The sequence below is a fragment of the Martes martes genome (assembly GCF_963455335.1).
Source record: "Martes martes genome assembly, chromosome: 5".
Taxonomy (NCBI): Eukaryota; Metazoa; Chordata; class Mammalia; order Carnivora; family Mustelidae; genus Martes; species Martes martes.
This window is the reverse complement of record NC_137892.1, coordinates 131,501,058-131,524,112: the sequence shown is the minus strand read 5'-3', so window position 1 is coordinate 131,524,112 and position 23,055 is coordinate 131,501,058. Positions and strand designations below refer to the sequence as shown.

Sequence of the window (23,055 nt, the reverse complement as noted above, 5' to 3'; positions counted from 1 at the left end):
GGGAATTAAGCAGTGCCTAAGTTATGTCTCCATGTTGTCTCTGGAGTTTGCTTTTCAAAACAGAGCTCACTGGAGAAAGTAGCTATATACTTTGACACTCTCCAACTCCTTGTTCTGATTTATAAGCAGGACCTGAGCACACTTCTCCTTGCCATAAATCTATCTTCCTCTCTATTTTGTTCACTTTCTCTTTTTATCCTCTTTAAGTAACTAGACAGACAATTTCAAATCCTAGATTAGAGGTGCTCAAAGACGAGGAAAAACTGGTGGTGGGTCACACATCTTGAGAATTTGTTCTGCATTAGGAAGGAGCTCTGAGAGAGATGCTGGTCTAGTATAATCTACAGTTCTTTTATTTATTACAATTCATTTGGGGTATCAGAACAGTAGGCAATAAGCAGTACAGAAATGCCACCACCTTAGTGCAGAAAGGTGTCTTGGTTTGAACCTGAGAAAATCAGGAAAGGGCTGGAAGCTGAGCCTGCTTTCCAGTGAACTAGACTGTGGTGCACAGAGAATAGAGAAAGGCAATTCAGTAGAGCATGAGGATGAACATTGCTCTTCTCATATTTTATCTTCTTTAAAGATGAGTGAGAAAAAAAAGTTAATGTGAGTTACATGAAAAAATCTTGCAAAACAAAATGTGTGGGAGGGCAAGCCCTCCGTGGGTAAAAGAGACAATAAGGACAGGAACCCGCATAAATGGCAACAGTTCTATGCAAGTGGCAAAAGCCACATGCCTCCGTCCGTCTGGAAACACTACAAGCTGAAAAAAGTGATGATGGTGGATAAGATAGGTATGCCTGCTGAGGTCAGTTCTCCCATCCCCGGCAGCCCCCTAGTTAATGCCTCCCTAGGAGCCTTGCTAATAGTTATGTGCACGGTTCCCTGCTGCCCCCCCCCCCCCATGACTGCTTTCTTGAGTTGTTCTTCCCTCCTTGCTTCTGCATACTGTACATTCTGCTATAGGATAACAAAACAGAGAGTCTCCCCGGACTCCAGGCTTCACCTCGGTGCCTTGCACTTTTTGCCGGTGCCTGGCGGTATAGCCCCTTTTGGCCTCTCTGTTCCAAATTATTGGACTCTGAATAATCATTTCATCTCTTGACAAGTGTGCTGTGCAGCCAAATGAATGACATAGAATCTTTTCCAAGATTAAGTGCAACATCAAAAAGAACATTTCAGAATATATTTTGGATAGAAGGCTACAAGTCAAGAAGTTAGTGAAAGAAAAACAAACTAACACAGAAAATAAAATGAAGAAAATAGGATGATGTAGGAAAAAAATCCCAGTTGAAAAATCCAGATAAAGTAACAAGTTTAATGAAAATGAGAGGAGACACAATACAAATATGAGGAAAAAGAATGGGGACAAAATAAATATGGATGAGATAGAAATAGTGAAATGTTATGATAGTAGGAAAATCAAATTGAAATGGTTGATTTTAAACAAAAATACTAAATATCAAAATGAGAAAGAGAGAATCTAAATGTGACAATAACCATGTTTGAAGTAGAAAATATTGTCAAAAATTTCTCCAAAGAGTGTTGGTACAGGTGGTTTGAAATGAGTATTTTCAGTCCTTCAGAGAATGACAATTTCCATCTATAGAAAAAGTTTCCAGTACAAAAGAATAGATTTTCCAATTCACTTTATAAAATCAACAGGACCCTAATGTAAGAATGTTACAAGGATAGATCCCAAAGGCCTAACACACTTACGACTACCAATGGCAAAATCCTAAAAAGGTATTAGCAATCAAATTCACAGATATGTTAATTATCTGCTTTATTTCAAGTATGTGGGAATGGTATTTAAATAATTCATCACATAAAGAAATGAGAGGGGAAAACCCTATGATTCAATGAAAGATGCTAAAAATGCATTATTTAGTACTACTCCTTAACTATTCCTAATTAAAACTTAGAAAATTGGAAATAGACTTTCACTGATACTCCAGATTTTCAAAATTACTCATTCCATCTAGTAGTTACCCACAAATGAACTAATCATTAGTTACAAGTGATTAAATGTGAAGATTTAAACAGTATAGTACTGGAATATAATATTGTATAATTATAGAATTTTAGAACCATGACATCAAAAGCAGAAATTATAAAAGAAGTTTGAGTGATTTGACTATGTGACAGTTAAAAAATTCTTTACCACCAAATATAAAGAAAAAAAATACATATATGAACAAAGTAAAAAATACTGCACTGAGAAGAATTTTTGGAATATATATGATAGCATATCCTTTAATATAAAATGATTTCTTACCAGTTAATGAGTGAAAGATGAATTTTTCAATAGCCGTATAGAAAAAACATTTGTATTTTACAAATGAGTACAATCATCCAGTAAACATGAAAATATATTCAAATTACTCGAATTAATCTTCAAGTTAGAGCCATAATGGTAAATAATTTTTTATCAAGAGCATATCAGAAAACATTAAAAGGAATTCCAGTGCTCAGCATTAGTAAGAATGTAAGGAAATCATTTTCATACAATCAGATAAGAATGTTATTTGACCCAACTTTTTGAGTATATTTTGACAAGTATCATAACCTCCACACCTGACATATCCACTTCTACTTTTTCCCCCCAAGGAAACAATTGTACAAGTTTACAGTGTTATATAAACAAGTATATTTATTACAGCATTATTTACAACAAACAAAATGTGTGTATGTGTGTGAAACCACTTAAATATATACAGTATGAAGATCAGTAAAATAAACTATGTAATATCTATAAAATGATATGCCAGGTAACTATTAAACTGTATGTATTGATGGAAAGATATACATAGCACATTAAATGAAAATACCAGTTTATGTCACTGTGTGTGCACACATATATAAACTCTTCTGTAAATCTAAACATCAGAGTGTTAGCAGTAGTTTTTTTCCGGTAGCATTCTGAAGAGTTTTCCATTTATTTTGTTGTTTGCATTTTAAATACATATATATATTTATTTTTTTTCCTATGGGTGTAACTGTAATAAAGGAATAACAACCTAAAAATACCGTTGAATAAGCCTTCCAGGAGTGAGAATAGTTTAGACTAAACTCTACTGGGTTTTTTTTTTATTGTAATGGGTACATTTATAATAGATTCTCATTATTTGCTGTAGTTACATATTCTATAAATTCTTTACAAACACTGAATTGCTCCTAGGGGAAAGACAGGGTTAGGTTCCTGGGAGCTTCTGGTTATAAAACTTTCATAAGTTAGTACATATCCATGTTTTATGTCGTTTCTGCTTAAAGATACTTTATTTAATATATGTTGTTGATTCATTAACATTGGACTCACTGCCAGAAGCACTCTTCCTTGTGTCTGAATGAAGATTATCCAGCACTTAATTTCTCTGTTAGGCACAAAAGAGTCTTTTTGTGCTTAGCCCTCCAGCACCTGCTCATAAAGCATCGTGAGCAGCAAAATCAACAAAAAGCACAAAAACACAAGAAAATACCCCTAAACAGCCTGAGAAAGCTAGCTGCGCACGTTCTGAAGGCTGAAACAAAGGCGGAGTCTTGCCTGTGGACCTCAGCTGGGAGCGTGCACACAGGGTGCCTCCAGTTTTCCGTTGCTCTGTGCATGTCCAAAAATAACTGCGAAAGTGCCACGAATATTGATATTGGGGTTACACGTACGTTTTATCGAGTTGGTAAATTTGCAAATAATGGAATCTGAATAATGAGAATATACTATGAAAACTCCATGATACATTCTGCTTTTCAGGTACTTTGGGGAAGGGAATGGGGCTCATCAGCAAACAGATTATAACTTGGAGTGGATGTCTAGTCTTAGTTGTCCTAGGACTTCGAATGGGCTGTGCTGTTCATGGTGTCCTTCTAGTGCTGCTCGCTTCCCTAGAATTCATTTTCTCTCCTGTTACTGACCCTGGCTCTCTGGAGAGTCTTAACACTTTCTGAAAACAAAATTCAGGTCTTTGTGATTGGAGCCTGGAAATGACACTAAGCTTCTTTCTACACATGTGTGCAATTGGAAGACAGAGTGTGAAGAATGCTTATGAACCTCACTTAAGTGCTGACGTAGCACAGATTTTCCTACCACTGCCCGCAGCCTTCAGAATGGGGAAAAGAACAACAAAACAGTCCTTGCAGAAATTTGCTTTGAATGAGTTCCTGCTTGAGTCAGGTTTTAGACATGTTTTTTGAATAAAGCAACGTGTATTTAAAAAAGGATCTGAAGTTGGCTATCCAAGAAAAGTTCTATATAGCACAAAGAGCACAAAAGTAGGATATATAAAAACAACCTTCCTAAGGTGCCTCTCAGGTATAGATTTCATACTGTGATATATGAAATGAGAATGTTTTCTTTGGTGAAAATTCACTCTTTTTTGATATAACTAATTATGAAAAGACCCCCCCAGATACCTTTTTTTTTTATTAAGAATTTCTATTTCTAATAACTATACTTAAATATAAATTAATTTGAGATATACCCTGCTTCAAGAATCAGCAGACTTTCTTGGTATGTTTTGATCTAATTTTGTGCCTCTCTATCATTTCCACACCACAAGATTGAAATATGATCAAATATTTGTCTTAAGTTTTTCCACTCTCCAATTCTTTCTCATCCCTTTGGAGTCATTTTTATTAGTGAGAAGTCAGGGTATACTCCAGAAAATGAAAGGTATTTTCACCACAAAAACAAGCAAACAAATGAATAGGCCAACAACCCTCGCAGAAAATGATATATATACTTATTTATTACATTTAGGATGCCGCCGGGATGAATGTATGTGATTAACAACAAAATGTGAAATCCAGTTCTTTGCCCTTTATGAAATCACTTTTGGATTTGCTTTAAAAATGTTCATTATTCTTTAGTCATGAACCATGAATGCCTTAGGAAGGAGAAGGTCCTGTTATTCTCTGGACTAAAAGGGCTCTCAGAGATGAGTGATAAATCATGTAGGCTACCCAAGGACTGCCAATTATTATTGAAATGTATGAAATAAATGCCCTTGAGGAATGAATAAATTAGTGTTTCTACAGAACTCAGTGTACTTTTGTATTGATTTCATATAGCTTTGGGAGATGGGCAAGCTATCGCTTCTTTAATCTATAGAAGATATTAGTATCTGGTAAATAAGAGTCCGCATCCTTCTATAGTCATTTAGAACACTCAAATCTATTAATATTTCTGGAAATTAAACATGGCTAACCTAGAAAAAGGAGTTTGTTTAATGGTACTGCGACTTTTTAAGCCCACAGGAATGCTTTTATTTAGAACATTGGTTGTTTGTTCCTTCTTGAGTTCTTGGTTTGATGAGTTGAAAAGGTTTTCCAAAGTACTGGGAACAGATCTTAGTATCAGCTTCCAAGTCTTTTCTCGAATCCCTTAACAGGGTTGCATACAAAGAATTAGGTATCCCTGGATCCCATTCATAGCCTTGCAATTGGGAGGGGATCATGTGAGATGCTGTCAGCACTAGCATGGCCAATATATCATTGTGGAATAGGCTTATGACCTTGGTAAGCTTTTCTTGGCAGCCCAGCTTTCTAAAATATCTGCCAGATTTCAGGTCTATTGATGGTGCCAAATATTTTCATTAGGTCACCATACAACTCTGGGTGCTGTTCTTTGTATTAAGCTGCAGAAGTCACATTTGGAACTACACACAGAAGGATAGAGCTGGTAAGGGGCTTAGAAATTATCTGGCCTTCATCTTACTGATGAGGAAGCAGAGATCCAGGTATGGGTAAAGCTTCTTACCTAGGATCACAGAATTAGTTAGTGGCAAATTCAGGGCTTAATCATCAATTCCTTTGGGATTCAACCCCCTCCTAGTCCTCCATTGTGTGTAAGTTACTCAGTTTTGCCAAGTAGGTGGAATCAAAAGAAACGGTGAGCACGTGGAAATAAGCCAAGTAAAGAGGCAGATCTCTTCCTTTAATATTCTCACTCAGAACATAGCTTGAAAAGCTTTTTTTATTGTTTGTAAGCATTTTCTACAAGCCTTGGTTCACTTGAAGTCCATCGTTCAGCTCTGTTTTTCTGATTAAATTTTTTGCTGAGGGACAATTTTCATACAGTAGAATGCACAGATCTTAAGTATAGTCTGAAATTTTTACAAACATATACACTCATGCATCCACCAACCAAATCAACATGTGGAGCACCTACATTACCACAGAAAGTTCCCCTGTGCCTCCTTGCAGTCGGTCCATATCCCTTACTCCTACCAGAGGCAACCACTATGCTGATTTCTGTTATCCTAGGTTGTTTTTGCTTGTTTCTGAATTTTACATAACTGAAATCATACAGCATGTATTCTTCTGTGACTGTATCTACTTAGCAAAATGCTGTGAGATTCTTCAGATTATAGCTGTATTAGTGGTGTGTTCCTTTTTATTTCTGTATAATTTTTTATATGACTTATACTCCTGTTTACTTGTTGTTCAGATCCACATCCGTGTTTTTGGTTTGGAGTTACTGTGAATAAAGCTGCGATGGAGGTTTTTGTACAAGGCTTTTGTTGACGTAGCCATTTCTTGATCTTGGGATATACCTAGGAGTAGAATTTATTGAATCATCGAGTAGGTGATGTTTCACTTTCTTAGACGCTGCTATAGTTTTCAAAAATGGTTGTACTCTTTTACATGTTTACTAATGATATTTGTGTATTTCAGCTGCTCCACGTTTTGGCCAAGACTTGGTATTATGCATCTTCATTTTGAACATTCAGGTTGGCGTGTAATGAGATCTCATTGTGGTTTTGATGTTCATTTCCCTCCTGACTGGTGATGTTGAGTGCCTTTTCATAAGCTTATTGGCCATTCATTCACTCATGTTTCTCTGTGAATGTGTGTTCAAGCTTTTTTGCCCATTTAAAAAAAAAATTGGGTTTATCTTTTTTGTTAATCGATGAGTTCTTTGATAAATCTATTAAAATATTTTCCTCGGTGTCTAGCTCACCATTTCATTTTATTAATAATTTTTGGTGAGTAGTTTCTAAAAATTTGATAAAATTCAATATATCTTTTTTTTTTTTTTTTTTTTACTCTACGTTTAGTGTTATTTATGTCCCAGCCCATATTTTTTTCTCTACTCCAAGGTCGTGAAGATATTTATGTTTTATTTTATAAACTTTATAATTTTAGCTTTTCATTTAATTCTTGACTCACTATCTGAAGAGAATTAGATATTGCCACTTTCTTCTGAGCCCATGACCAATGGAGAGAACAAAATGAAAAATTTCAGGTATAACCTCATGAAAATGTAAAACATTGTAATATATTTGTTCTCTAGTATTCTGTATGTGCCCTTAGGCAGAGAAGCCTCTTTTTCTTATACTTCTTTCCAATAACACAGTAACCAGAGAGAAAGACCTATGCTACTCACAGCTATGGCTTTCTCTTCTCCATGGCAGGTAATGAAAGGCAGTCCTTGTTCATGGATTTTACTTAGAGCTCTGTAGTTCGATACGAGAGCTCAAGTGGGATTTCCTGATGGTTCATTTCAAATTTATACTTGAATATGTTTTTCTGGCTCATTTGTGACATCTAACTGCTTGTAATTGTTCTTGATAGCCAGATGTAGTATTTCTCATTTTGTGTTTGCAGTTGTGATTTTAACCTATGATTAGTTGGGCAGATTTCCCTGTATCTGGAAGGGCAGAGCAGTAAGAATAGCCTTGTCGTATTGTCCAGTTTGCCTTTCTCCTCATCTGCACCCTGATGTCTTCGAACACCTTTCTGTTGACTCCATAAAGTATAAGCCGAATTGGATTATTTCCAGTGCTTAAAGTTGGGCAAGCAAACCTGTTCGCCTTGGATTGCTCTCAAGTCTATGTATAAGACCACTATGCCCAGAATAAATTCCTTTCTGAGACCTGCCCTGTAACCAGAATAGGTATCCCATGCTGGATTCTTAAAAACAAACCAATTACTTTTCTCTTTTCACATTCCAGAGCCTCTCAAAAGGATGATCTCATTGTGGTATCCAGAATAAATTTTTTTCAATTGACATATGCTTTTAGACATGCCTCAGTTTTCAGGGAGGTCTTTTTAAAAAGAAATAGGTGGCTCCAGTCAGCCTTTCCTTTTTAACTTTTGCTTGGCTCACTATATACTGAATGTCATTATTTGCTTCCATGCACTGTATGTTCAAATGCCCATAGATGGGGCCTTTCTGTATGCAAGTAATACGTTTTCCCCTGCATGTATGATTTTTTTAAAAATAAAAAATTTTAAGTGATGAAAATAATAAATGTGCATTATAGACAATTTGGACAATTTGGAGTGTAAAAAAGAGAAAATTAAACATAATCTCACCTACCACCTGGAGACCCCCATTGTGACTAATTGCAGTTCCTTTAAATCTTTACAGGATATTTATATTTACCTGAGAAGCTTGGGAATTGGGTAAAATGGGGAAGAATTCCAGAATGAGGAAATAGGATAAGGTTGGAGACAGAATAAATAGGGGTTTGGACAACAAATAAGGGACTCTAGCCTGTACATGATGGGGTTTAGGAAACTGAGCCACTGGAGGGGTTTGATTGGGCAATGATGAGGTTGTCATAGAATGGACTGGAGGAGTGCAAAGATTGGAGTTAGTAGGACAAGAAATAGAATGATTGCAGTTTCCTGGCCCAGAGGTCATAAGGATAGCTGAAGTGGGAGACTGATAGAGGGGTGGGGGGTACAGGAGTTATTTTAAAAGATTACTGATGTGTAGGGGGAAGGAAATGATACCAAGAATTTTTAAATGATGGTTTATAAGCAGTTCAGTGAGCTGTTATTGTCCCATGAGTAAGGTTGCCAGGCTTCCAGTTATGGAATGAGTAAGTCATGGGAATAAAAAGCAGAGCGTAAGGAATACAATGACACTAGAACAGTAATGTAATGGGACAGATGGCAGAAACACTTGTGATGAATATAACATAAGGTGTAAACTTGTCAAATCACTAAGTTGTACACCTGAAACTAATGTACACCGTGCGTCAAATATCCTCAAATAAAAATAAGTACATAACAATATATTTACATCAAAAATTATTTAACTCTTAAAGTCTCTCAACTTGAGCTACTATAGATAAAATCAACATCTTTGTATACATAGTATTTTGTCTGTTAATTAAACTCCTCACTTACTACCTATACTTACTAGAAGATTAAAAAAAACCCAAATGGCAAATATCTGGTCAAAGTTATGAGGTTTCATTTCCTGAAAAACTAACATCTAATTTCCTGACACATTCCAGCATCGTGCGTAGGCTCTGACTATACTAAGTGAGAAGTTGAAATCCTAAAATGTTCATCTTCCAACTTTTTCCAGTCTGTGGTCTGTCTTGGGATCAGCAATAATTGCCCGGACAGCTGTAATGGCTTCATTAATTTTTGTTTGTGTTCTGTGTTCCTCATGCCATGATAGAAGAAATGCTTCTCCTGTGTCAAAATCTAACTATGCTTTTCTAAACTGATCAGCTGCATCTGATATAAACACTCCTAATGTAAAAAGCAAATTGCAGTAGGGATTTTTGCATAATCATTGGGGCAACAAAACTGAAGTTTAGCCAAAACCATTAAACCAGCTTCAAAATCAGGAATATTTACATTTAAATTTGTTTTTTAAGCTGCATTATCAACATTTTTTTGTATTCTCATGTGCCAGTAATTTTTATTTTTCAGTACTGTGTCCGTATTCACAATTTACAGCTAATCTGGGGAGCCAGTCAGTTGCATTGTATTGATTTGTGGTCTCAAAGGAAAAGCTAACATCTTGGAGATGCTTTTCGAAGAACTTGTCCAGTTGTATATGCATCTCACATTACCTCTGTTTTCAGTCTTGTGTCTGATATTCTGATCTTTGAGACAAACAATAAAATTTCTAGGTACTGTTTCTTCTTTGCAGTTGAGTCGATCAGGGTTCTGACATACATAAAATGCTTCATGAGGTTTCGTGGCATCTTTATGCCGACCCATGCCAATCTCCCCTATATTGTTCCACTTTAATAAATGTGCTGCCATAGCCTGTTGACTTGATTTTTAAAACACTTTGACGGCATGACCCAAATCCACTTCTAATTTTCTGCTTCATGTGGCCCTCTGTGTGGAGTAGGTCCTTGGTTGATAATAGTAATAATAATGATAATAATAATATCACATTCATTAAGAAATGAGTACTTTGTAAAGCACTCTACAAAGTACTTTTTTATATCTTCGTAAGAACCTTATGATGTTAGTACTGTTCTGTAATGCTTTTACTTTATTCACATTGTATAATCGTATGTTAGTACTATTCTTATCTCTGGTATTTCTGAGAAAACTGAGATTTTGGAGGAGTTAATCTGCTTGTTCAAGTCACCTGTATCAGTAAGGGGCAGATATCAGATGGGGGTCACAGGGTGTCTGGTTCTGAACCCCTTGAGTAACCATCTTACTTTATGGATTAGCATTATATTCCTTACTATAAATATACTATATTAATAGAATATACATCCTAAGTATACTATGCATGTATAATATAAATATAAAAAATAAGTTATACATGCCATATATATGCATCAGAGATAGACTGTATTGACAGAAAACTAAATTGCCCTTCAACAGTCTGCAAAAGCTTAAGAATTCCAAGAGAGCTCTGTTGCTTCTAGCAAACATTTTCATGCCCAAAGGTAATCAATAACATAACTTTGAGGACTTTTAGGATATTCAGTATCAGTTTCGTAGAAGCCATATTAATTGCTTTATGTTTGAACATTGTTTTAATTAAACACACACATTCATATACAAACACTTCACAACATCCTTTGGCCTTGGTTTAGTAAAAGTGAGTACATTCTAATTTCAAATTACATATTGTCTGGACTCATTAAAATGTACAACAGTTACCAAAATGTGGTATTATTAAAAAATATGTATGGCACTATTTTGTCAATATGCTTACTTTATTGGTTGTTTTCAGAACTTGCAATAAAACTGTTCAAAATCTGTCTTTTAGAAAACTCCTAATTGGCTTATTATATACTCCTTAAACTTAGAGCTTTTATCTAGGTCTGTTTATACTATCATTGTTCATAGCCTTAGAAATACTAACCAGGGTGTAATTGCTTTTCTGATGGACTCTTCATTACATTGTTCCCACCACAGATTACAGTAATTTAGGATCCACCAGAGGGCTATTGAATGAATCCCTCCTGTTGGAGTATTTATGACCCACTATGCTGACTGTCCCATTTCTGAGACACCAGAGAAGATTATAGAAATTTATCTTGCTATAAGTCTGTGATAGTTTGCAAACATGTTTTGCAATATTTCTTTCCTGGGTTAAAAGGCATTTTATTTAGTTATTTTTAAAGATCAGCTTTAATATTAACAATTAGATATCAAAATTATTCTAGAAATACATTTTAAACACATTCGTATGAGTATTTTAGGATTTGACTATACTCACTTTTAGAGTCAGCAAACACTGCCCTAATAGATTAACCCATTTTAGATCAATTTAGTTAAAAATGATGTATTTACATTGGCAGTATTCTCTAAAATTATCTCACTGCAGAAGTCCTATGTCCATATAGATTTCACCATCTTTTTATGTGAAGTATTTAATAATCTCCAAACTCAGAAAGCTCCAAGCCTATTAATGTTTTTCCATGCAGTTTTTGGATCTTTGATTTGGTTACATCATTGAAATCAGTCATATCAAGGGTTTCTTCTTTTTCTAGTCATCTTAGATTTGTATAAGGAGGTGCCAGCAGATTTCTATTACAAACTGCTAATCTTTTCATGAACAACTCTTCGTTTTGTGGGGAGTATATAATGATAAGTCTGAAATTTTTAAAATAAGTACATGTTAGCTGCTTCCCCACCAATCTCCCCCAAGTTTTGATGAAAGCATGTTACAGGCAGTTGCATCAGATACAATTACTGAGCTAACAGTTATTGGGAAGCAAGCAAAAAATAACTTACACAACACATCACATTCCATGAACCTGGAGTTCCAGATTTCTATTCTTTTTAGAATTCTACCTACTGCTTTGCATGAAAGGGTCACTTGAGGGAAACATAACATTTTAGAGGAAGAACTCTGCTGTCCTGAGTTTAAGCATTAGGCCAATGAAATTCCTCCTAAATTAATAGCTGGATGATGTAGGGATTTCACCTCATCCTGGAGGTGAAATGGGACAGACATTGCAAGGTTTTTATATCCTGTTCATGAAAGTGTAGGAGGATGGGATGCCTGGGTGGCTCAGTTGGTTAAGCAGCTGCCTTCCGCTCAGGTCATGATCCCAGCATCCTGGGATTGAGTCCCGCATCAGGCTCCTTGTTTGGCAGGAAGCCTGCTTCTCCCTCTCGCTCTGCAGAATGCCGCTCTGCCTGCTTGTGCTTTCTCTCTCTCTCTGACAAATAGATAAATAAAATCTTAAAAAAAAAAAAAAAAGCATAGGAGGACACCAGCTGTAAAATAGTTTTACACAATTCACTCTACCTGAATGGCTTTTGATTTAACTAGGGAAAGCTAATATGTAATTTAGTCACCTAATGAGGAAGCCATTAATTTGGTGAAAACACGTTTTTGACATGTGGTATGCAAACTGACAAAGTTGTATTATCAAGCCAGATAAGAAAAGGAAAAGCATGTGTAGAAGGACTTTGGACTTTTTAGTATGATAAAAATGATTTGGAGTTTGGATTCTTGAATAGGACAAATGACTACCACTAGAGTTAAAGTTCAATTAGCATATAGTTTTATACACACACATATATACACGCACACAGACATATATCGTGTGTATGTGTAGTGCATATGTTTACATATATACAAACATATAGTGTGTATGTATAGTGCTTATGTTTACATATATACACCCACATAAAATTGTAAAATTGGATTAGGAGGAAGCAAGGAAAATTATTAGAGTTCACAATTTCTCTTTTAGAAAACACCTAAGTGGCTTGTTATGTACTCCTTAAACTTAGAGCTTTTATCTAGGTGTTCAAAATTTCATTCTCCCAATTCTGCATGAGAATTTAAATTTGATTAACAAAGTTTCACGTGTTATAAAAAATATAATCTTTGGTCCAATGTCAGCTATGGTTAGTGCTTTATTTCTGTAGGAAGCTCTCCAACTTTCAGCTTCCCACTCTTACCATAGCAGTATCAAGGCCCTTTTGCCCTCACTGTTAGAACCTGTTTGTGGTTCTCACTGATTGGTGTCACTGTTGAGGTACTCCAGGACAACTCTGACATTGGAGTTTGGAGTGCAAAATTTATTGGAGACTAATACTTGTGGGAGGAAAAATGGAAGGAGTATGGAAGAGCTATCAGATTGTAGTGCCAAGCTGATAGCCCAATGAGGAATCTAGAGCAAAGATGGCCCATTAGAGGAGTCTGCTATGTGTGGAAATAGTGAGCCCCTTATATCATGACTTGTTCATTGGCTGGGGGCCACCCCAAGAGGAGTATGCTGTCATTTACTGTTGCTTTGCTCAATCATTGACTAAGAACTGCTCTGAAATTAGTATAATCAGGGTTAGAGATTGAGGTGTTTACTAAAGAAGTTAACAGCTGGAGGCTGTCAGCTAACCACACTCTTCATTGCTGGGCAGGGTGTCCTTTCTTGAAGAAGGTTCCAAGTGCTGCATTTGTGTCTGTAGTGCATACTTTGCACTGCATCGATCCACTTATCCATATACATTTGGGAAGCAGCTTTTCCAGGGCTCTGGGAGGCCTTACTTCCTGAGGGTCAAGTTAGAAGGAGAGGTTAGTGCTCTATTGCATGGTATAGTGAGGCCATGTGGGCAGGGAAGGCAATTCTGTATTAGTAACAGGTGATTATTCCAGTGAGCATGGACGACTGACTGTTTTAGAACAGAAGGGATCAAATGCAATTGATTTGTTACCAAGTGATAGGACTCTTCTAGGAACAGTGCCATACCAGGGGTTCACATTGGTTGGACATTCTAGGAAGTATCAGTAGCTAATCAGTCTTTTTTTTTTTTTTTTTTTCAAATATTTTATTTATTTGACAGAGAGAGATCACAAGCAAGCAGAGAGAGAGAGAGAGAGAAGCAGGCTCCCCGCTGAGCAGAGAGCCCGATGCGGGACTCCATCCCAGGACCCTGAGATCATGACCTGAGCCAGAGGCAGCGGCTCAACCCACTGAGCCACCCAGGTGCCCAGTAGCTAATCAATCTTGATAAGAGGGAGTTGCTATCATTAGGCACATTCATAGCCTTCATCTTTGCCACTGAACAGCTGGTTCATGTGTTCATTGTGTCAGTATTGGGTGGTTGCAGATAAAGGCCAGCTTATGTTGAATGGTCGAGATTTTGTCTACCTGAATATTTAATGCCTTTTCTGTGGTGGATAGTTTCTGGTTGGCATTAATGGTGATACAAAGATCTTTTTCTTCTGTGCCCATTTTCCATGTGCTTATCCATATGCCTCTGCTTCAGACTTTCTTCTCATTTTTCCATCTTCTTCCTTCTAGGCTCCTGACCACCTGCTGCCTTTACATCTCTGTATATTCTAAACATATGCTGTCTAATAAGGTAGCCAGTAGTCACATATCATTGCTGAGCTCTTGAAATGTGACGGTCCAAATTAAGCTGTACTGTAACTATAGTAAATATAGATATAGAAAAACTAATATGGGGCGCCTGGGTGGCTCAGTGGATTAAAGCCTCTGCCTTTGACTCAGGTCATGATCTCAGGGTCCTGGGATGGAGCCCCGCAGCAGGCTCTCTGCTCAGCAGGGAGCCTGCTTCCCCCTCTCTCTCTGCCTGCCTCTCTGCCTACTTGTGATCTCTCTCTGTCAAATAAATAAATAAAATCTTAAAAAAAGAAAAAAAATTAATACAAAATATGTGAAAGATCAAATTATTTTAAAATATGTGTTAAATGCTAACATTTTCAATATATTGGGTTAAAGAAATACTTTTTAGGGGTTCCTGGGTGGCTCAGTGGGTTAAGCCTCTGCCTTCGGCTCATGTCGTGATCTCAGGGTCCTGGGATTGAGCCCCCCCATTGGGCTCTCTGCTCAGCAGGGAGCCTGCTTCCTCCCCCCTCTCTTTCTGCCTGCCTCTCTGCCTACTTGTGATCTCTCTCTCTCTCTGTCAAATAAATAAATAAAATCTTAAAAAAAAAAAAGAAATACTTTTTAAACATGGCTACTAGAAAATTTAAAAATAAATAAGTGGCTTCCATTTCTAGCTCACATTATTTTTTTATTAGATAATACCGTTCTACCCAGTAGACAACCAGTAGGCAACCAATAGACAACCAGGTTCACCATCCAAAACTCTACCAATTAGGAGGATTTTTCCCTTGCCACTGTCTTTCAGTACTGCTCCTGAGTGGGGCTGTGAGGGAGTTCTAACAGTTTTTGGTTTTCACTTATCAGGCATATCAACTTGTAATCCAGTTTGGTCTTCTTCGTGCTCCTTTAGGTGATTATGTAGTTGTCCTCATTGTTCATCGTTGTGAACTCAGACAGAGGCATTGGTGCAACTGTGATGGGTGATGGGGGAGTCTGGACTGCTTGCTCCTGCAGCTTGCTTGTGCCCTGTTGGCCTGCTCATACTTGTCCCGGAGGTACCATTCCCATGTTCTAATGGGTTATGCTAGGCCCGCCTGACTTTATCACTGGGTGGGTCCAACAGGACAATTCCAGATGCAAGGTCACTTGGTGTCCATATGTTCTAGCATTCCATCATTACCAGGGCCCAATAGCATGCCAGAGGCTGTTTTTCTACTAGCGTGTAACTCTCTATTGCAGATGTCATGGCCTTGCTCCAAAACCCTAGGAGCTTGCTTTATGATTCTCTCACTAGAGCTTGCCATAAAATCCACACTGTTGTGTTTTTTTGTTTTTTTTTTTTTTTTACCCCCACCACTCATGTCTCCAGCAACATAGGGTCTGTTGGATAGTATTAATCCAAGTATTGGCTGCTTTCATCGCAGTCTGGACTTTCTGCAAAACTCTTTCCTCCCTACTCAAAGCCAGGGGCCTTCCACAACACCCATATATCAGCTGGAGCAGTATTTCTAAGTGTAGAGTGTTTTGCCTCCTGAACAGAGGCCTTCCAGACCTTGTGCTACTTATATGATAGGGAGTGCATGATGAAACAGTTTTGTCCTTTACTTTGGAAGGGATGCCACAGCACCTCTGACTGGTGGTCCCCTAAAAAATTATTGAAATGACAGAGGCCTAAATCTGCAGCTTATCCCTACAATACTCACTTTACAAGTACAGCTTATATTGTACATCTTTCAGGGCCCATGTTTTAGCATTTAGTTTTAAAAATAAGAATGAAGAAAAATATTTATTCTTTAAATCAAAAGTTAATATTCTCTGCTGACTGAGAATCATGATTTAGTGTCTGGTCTGTAATACCAGTGCTTTAAAATGTGAAAATATTGGTGAATATTGAGGGTATTGTGATACCTGGTCAATAAATATTTTCTTTTATTAGTGGGCATGCCTTTGAGAGGTATCAGAAAAAGAAAATTTTTTCTAGATACGTTTTAAATCAGCTGAGACTAGAGTTGCCATATATTTCAAAATAAGCCTTTAACTATTCTTTTGCTTTTGATAAAATCTGTTATCACCTTATTTTCTGAAGACTCATCCCATGAATTATTAAATGTACTTAGTAATAAATATGGTAAAGCTTTCAGCTGTCCAAGATAATTTTGTTATTTACTATCTATATATATCTGTATGCATATAGATATATAGATATATATATTTTTTTACATAACCCATTTTTAGTCTTTGCCAGAAACAAATTTTTGGAAAATAGCAGAAAGAAAATATCAGTTTTCCTGAAACCCACCCTAGCCCTAAGCATATACATACATAAAAGTATCGCAGTTTATGAAAACAGAAAATTCAATCAGTTTGCTTCTGTTGGATCTCATCAAAACACTTTCCCTGTTGAAGCATTTGAATAGAGAAGACACTAATTTTCATTTAAAATGTATTTGTATGTACTTTGACTACAACTCACTGCAAAGGCAAAATTTAAACCAGATGTTAATGAATAGGAATATAGATCACAGGGAGGATATTGCTCAAACCAAAATTTGGTGGCCATTCTTACTTCTTCTGTTTGCTAAATAGATCTTACGACTCCAGATGTGTTGTAATTGCTTCATATATTTTCTCAGATGAAATGATCCAAGGGAAAAGTAATATATATGTTTTGAGACCTAAGTGACAGTGCTGGACCTGTATTCCTCACTGTTTCAGAGTTGCACTGATTATGTTTTGCGGGGAAATCCTAATTTTTTTTTTTGGAGTAAGAACTTTAGAATTATATATTTTTGGTTAGTAACTTGGTTAGTTTCCGTTCATAGGACTTTGAACAAGGTACCTAAATTCTCTGAGACTCAGTTTATTCATCTAGAATTGTGAAAATTCTACCTACTTGGCACAATTAAATGTAGGAAAAGATTTGAAATCTGGCACAGTGTCTGGCACTTTGTATCCGCTCAATAAAGTTGATCTCTTCTTCCATTTAAGCATAACAAAAAGCGATTGGCAAAATAAATCTTGTTTAGACTCACTAGGAAGTGTTTTTTTCACATTAAAACTTCCATAATTTAAAAATTACATCTTAATTTTGATATTATCATGTATATGCGTGTGTGTGTGTGTGTATTCTGATTTTATAGTAGCATAATGTATTACTTTTTTTTCTAGAGGGTAGGGCAGGTAAATGAACAAGGAAATCATATGAATGTGTACATTCTGTAAATGATTATAAAGGAAGAGTTTTGAAAATGTTGGAGCAATTGAGGCATCCCTGGAATCTGTGTCAAGATGGAGACTTTCCTTCATTTCTTCAACAGATATTAATTGAATACCTATTGTGTAAAAAGTAAAAGACTCAGTGGTGAAACATGGAATTTATTTGGCTAATATCTGTCACTATTAGAATAATCATAAAATTAAATATAATTGCAACTCTGAAGAGTACCATTAATGACAGAAGCATGGTGCTTTGAGAGCGTGTAATGGAAGGTTTTGACCTAGTTAGGAAGGTGAGGAAGGTAAGGAAGTGATGATTGGGTTGATAAATGAAAGCTCCCTAGGGTTTTTTTTGTTTGTTTGTTTGGGGTTTTTTTTAGATAAATAGAGGTACAAATAGAATTCCAGTAGGGAGAACAGCATGCACCAAGTCCCTAATGTGAGAGTCCATATGACATGTAAATGAGAACTAAAATGTACTCATGGGGCCAGAATCTAGAGAGGAAGGAAAAGATAATAAAGCTTTAGTAGTCCTCCCCCTAGGCTATGCTAAGAATGTTTATCTTTATAAATGCATGGGAAGCAATTAAAATAATTCAAGCAATTAAAATAATTCAAGTAATTAAAATAATATAGGAGGTTGAGCATGGGATAGATGACAATCAAATTATCATTTTTTTTTTGCACTTCATTCTGGATGGGCAAGAGTAGATTTATGTAAATCATTCAGTTGTCTATTTCAGCAGAGCATGGTGGGTGTCAGCAAAGACTGATGATGTTGATGGAGATAGAAGGAAGTGGATGGAAAAGAGAAGATGGTAGATATTTAGGGGGTTAAAATTATCAGGTGTTTGTGATATGTAGGGGGATGGAAAGGAATAAGGATCATTTTTAGGTTTTTGAGTGGGATAACATTCATTTGTTGTAGGATTTATCATCTTATGGCTAATCTACTATCTTGAACCATGACTTACTCAATGGAGAAGTTTATTAATCATTGTCAAATCATGGGATTTCCTATATTAGTGATACATCTGAAGTTCCCCCCCCAGGCAAATATATTAATTTTTTTTATTTTAAATTACTCATTGCCAGGTTCTTCAGTATCAAACTCTTTAAATTTGATAGTACTAGATAATTACTACTAAAGCTGTTCCATTGAGATATAATTGATATATGACATTGCGTAAGTCTAAGGCATACGTTGCAATGATGGATGTTTAAATGAAACTTCCATCTGATTTTGGAAATGATGAATCTCAGTACAGATAGGGAGCAACTCCCAATTAGGTAAAACTCTACTAATCTTATATAAATGATTACTCATTAAGTAAACAGCACCAAAAATGTTGCTTCCAAAATTTCATTCTTACATTGGGATTCATCTACATGTTATAATAATAATATATTCAATGAGCACTAGCTTAGAGCCCACCTTTCATTACAGTGAAAGATTTCTTTTTGTAAGTTGATCCTATGCCCCCTTAAATACTTCGAATCTAGTCAACTCACATGCTTTTCCCCCCAGATCTCTATTTTGAATGTCTGTCCCCAGTCCTTTAAAATGAAACTCCCCATGTTTGCTGTAACATATATATAGTCCTTTCATATTGTTTTATTTTATTTTTCTTTTAAAGATTTTATTTATTTATTTGACAGAGAGAGATCACAAGTAGGCAGAGAGGCAGGCAGAGAGAGAGGGGGATGCAGGCTCCCCACTGAGCAGAGAGCCCGATGCGGGGCTCCATCCCAGGACCCTGAGATAGTGACCTGAGTGAAGGCAGAGTCTTACCCCACCCAGGCGCCCCATTTCATATTGTTTTAACAATGGCTCTAAGGCAGTAATAGTTTTATCTTTTATACATTTTCAGATATTTGAAATTAAAGGCTTAGTTTTTCATAGATATGAGCTAGTTCATGGATTCAAAGTTTCTTAACTCAGATACATATTCAACAGATATTTATTGGATGCCTGCCATATACCAAACATGGTTCTGGGTTAGTTGTGATCTATCATGCTTAAATATTACATTTTAATATCAAGTATCTATTAAATACAATTAATATGTTATATATTTATTAAGTTCTGTAGTGTTTAATATACAGTATTTTTTAGTCTTACATGTCAATTTGAATAATAATAGTTAAGTATATATTAATGAAATGTGGATAAGTCAATAGGGATGGTACTTATATACATTTCTGTAGCAGTAGGAGAATGGACTTTTGGCTCTTCAAGACTCATTAATTCCTTTGGCACTATAAAGTATTCTTCTTATCACTGTTTCAAATAAAATGTCAGGATTAGAGGTACAGGTTCAAGTTGGAAGTTATGGGCTGGCAAAAGGAAAGAAAAGATTATAAGGATTAGGACTGTATATTGTGGGGGAGACTATTTTTGTTCCAGGGGATTTTTAGCCTCAGGGTTCATTGTAGGAAACAGCTTCACTTGAGGCAAATTTCCTTGATATGGTACATAGAGATTTAAAGGTAGTTATGGCTAGTTCTGTCAAATATGAACCAAATATTTCACTCTTCAGACATGCTGCAGCTTCTGCAATATGCTACAGGGTTAATAGAAGTGGTTGATGACATGACAAAGATCAGTTAGGATTCTTCTAAGTGAATTGAGAACACTTGTCTCTAAAACTTAGTGGTTGCTCTAGAATGAATTGCAAATTAGCTTATAAACGTTTCATATGTTACATTTTTCTCCCTTTATACCAGCAGTACATCTCACGTTCAAATATTCTGGAGGAGTAAATAGCTTCCTTTAATTAAAATACTCTTGATAGTCCATTTATACTCTTTCCTTCTTTAAGGAAATTGGTTTTTTTCAAAGGCAGTTTATGTTCAGAAAATAGATAAAGAAAAAAAAATCATGCACTCACTGCTGGAGGCAGGTATTGTGTTTAAGTTGTATGTTTAAAATATTTGTGTCATTTAAAATATTGTGTAATATGTACATTTATCCTATGTATTAATATTTCTTATTAGACATTACTCCCATTACCCTATAAGACTAAATATATTAACTTTAACAGTAACATATAATTTCCTAAATCCACAATTTCCTCAAAAGTTTTAAAAAGAAACTAGTCTTCAAAATTCACCAGAAATTTTAAATGCGTTTTACCTGTATGTACCGAAGGAATTGCCAAGCCAGTATGTACATTTTCATCATGTGGTGAGAAAGTGATGCCTTTAGGTGAGACTATTCTTGCCAATTTTGAGGTCACAGAGTGAAATTTATTCTTACTAACTGATAAAATCAGTTGAACTTGGAAAACTTACAGGCTCTAAGCAATCCCTGCTTTACCAGATCTGCACCATAAAAAATGTGAGGGCTGCTACTTCTCCATGGTGTTACCATGTGTCATCTTTAAGCAATATGTAGGATTTGGTTCCTGTTCCCTTGTGGAATAAGAAATTGTAACACTTGGTGTTATAAGCAATTGAAGAATCATTGAATACTGCATCTGAAACTAATGATATACTATATGTTGGCTGATTGAATTTAAATTAAAAAAAAATTATATTGTGAGTCTCCTCCAATCCAGTTAGTATTTGAGTGTTATGGTGGCTACATAAGGAGAATGATTAAAGGTAGCCTTGCTTTGGCCTCTTATACTGGCTTACCGGTAACTGTGTGTTTTCCCTCCCACCCCCTTTAGGCTATTCATTCTGGATCCACCTTTCATGAACAGAATAAAGTCAGCACTAATTGTGAGTTCAATTTGTGGTGGTAAAATTCTACCAAATCTTTCTTTTTCCTGTCCCTCATCACTGCACAAACTACACACACTGTATCCATTCAGGCAAACTAGATTATTCTATAGTAGCAAACAACAGCCACATCTTAGTAGCTTTAAACAATCTCTTTTTTCCTCATGCTACAAGTCCATCATGGGTTGGCAGGAGATTCTGATCCATGTTACTCTTACTTGGATTCCAGGCCAGGAGGGCAACACTATCTGGAAACTCAGCAGTTTCTGTAGCAGAGGAAAGCAAGAGCATGGTGAGTAAGGTAGTAGTTTTTTAACTCTACCTGCAGATTGACCTTTGTCACTCTTCATTTGCTCAGGTAAGTCATCCAGTCACACAGAACTTAAAGGGAGCAGAAAATTTTAATCCTGCCATGTTTCTGGAGGGAGAGCCATAGGTATTTGATGAGCAGCACTAATGACTACCTCAATCCCCCTTTACCCCACCAGTACTCCAGATGGAGGTAGATGGATGTATAAAGGGTTTGAAACTTAAAAATATCCTATGGCTTTACTCTGTGTGAGGAGAATAACAAATAATACACTGAAATAGATAGTTGTCTTTTTAATCAATAAAATAACAATATCAGTTTCTCAAGTCATCTCAAGTATTCCATTTTTGGACAATATTCTGGAAGCTTTTGGAATTAGAAGGCAGATTTTGTTGACTAGTAGTTTTTTTTAAATTTTCTTTTTTTTCTTGCTTCCTTTCTTTCTTCCTTCTTTCCTTTGTCCTTTCACTAGGCTCCATGCCCAGGGTGGACTCCAATGCGGGGCCTGACCTCACAGCCCTGAGATCAAGACCTGAGCTGAGATTAAGAGTCAAACACTTAATGATTCAGCCACTCAGGCTCCCTTGACTAGTAATTTTTGAGGAATTAATGTACAGTAACACTTTGGAGAGAACATAGTGAAATCTGGACCTGGATGACCAACAGCCTGGACTAAGATATGCTGATATCTTAGAGTTGTGTCTTAATATACTCCCTGTATGGAGCTTCTCTTCAGTAGCGTAGCCTATGGTTCTGTTGCTCTGGAGGGAGATTTCCATCACTGTAAGACTGGTGGTTAAAACACAAATAACCTTGAGTTTGAAAGGGATATTTACCTGAACAGTATATGGGAGAGGTAATTGCAAGTGTTTTTAATGGTTTCTTTACTTAATATTTTCTAACTATCACAATGGGAAGTGGATTATTTGTTACCAGCTTTCATTTAAGTCCTTATTCCGGTCCCACTTTACATCCTTTAATACTCTTGACCACTCCCACTGTCTTGAAACATCGTCCTTTTCTGGGCTCCATGATATTCTTTCCTGTTTCACTAATTTCTCTTAAGTTCTTTCCTTTGCTTCTCTTCCTTTCCCTACCCCCGCATCAATGCTGGTATCCCCCGCCCCCCACTTCCCTTTGCTTTCCTTTACTTCCAAAATCTCCAAATCTTTTTCCTCCTCCGTTGCTTCATGGGAGCTACTTTAGACCTTCAAGTAGCCCACTGGGACTATAATTCACCTGCCTCCTAAGTCTCTTTATTGTGTCTCTGTC

The 23,055-nt window shown here is 36.4% G+C and overlaps 1 protein-coding gene across 5 annotated transcripts in view; it reads left to right on the top strand.

Moving 5' to 3' along the window:
• Window positions 1–23,055, top strand: part of MRPS30 (mitochondrial ribosomal protein S30) — a 735,966-nt gene that overhangs the window by 240,604 nt on the left and 472,307 nt on the right. For 3 of the 5 annotated variants that reach the window (XM_080804119.1, XM_080804120.1, XM_080804118.1), the window contains exons 3-4: window positions 21,422–21,473; window positions 21,703–21,765. The exons of 1 other annotated variant lie outside the window; for it this stretch is intronic. The gene's annotated coding sequence lies outside the window, so the exon portion shown is untranslated. The remainder of the gene's footprint in view (window positions 1–21,421; window positions 21,474–21,702; window positions 21,766–23,055) is intronic. One more of the 5 variants, XM_080804121.1, reaches the window with a different exon arrangement.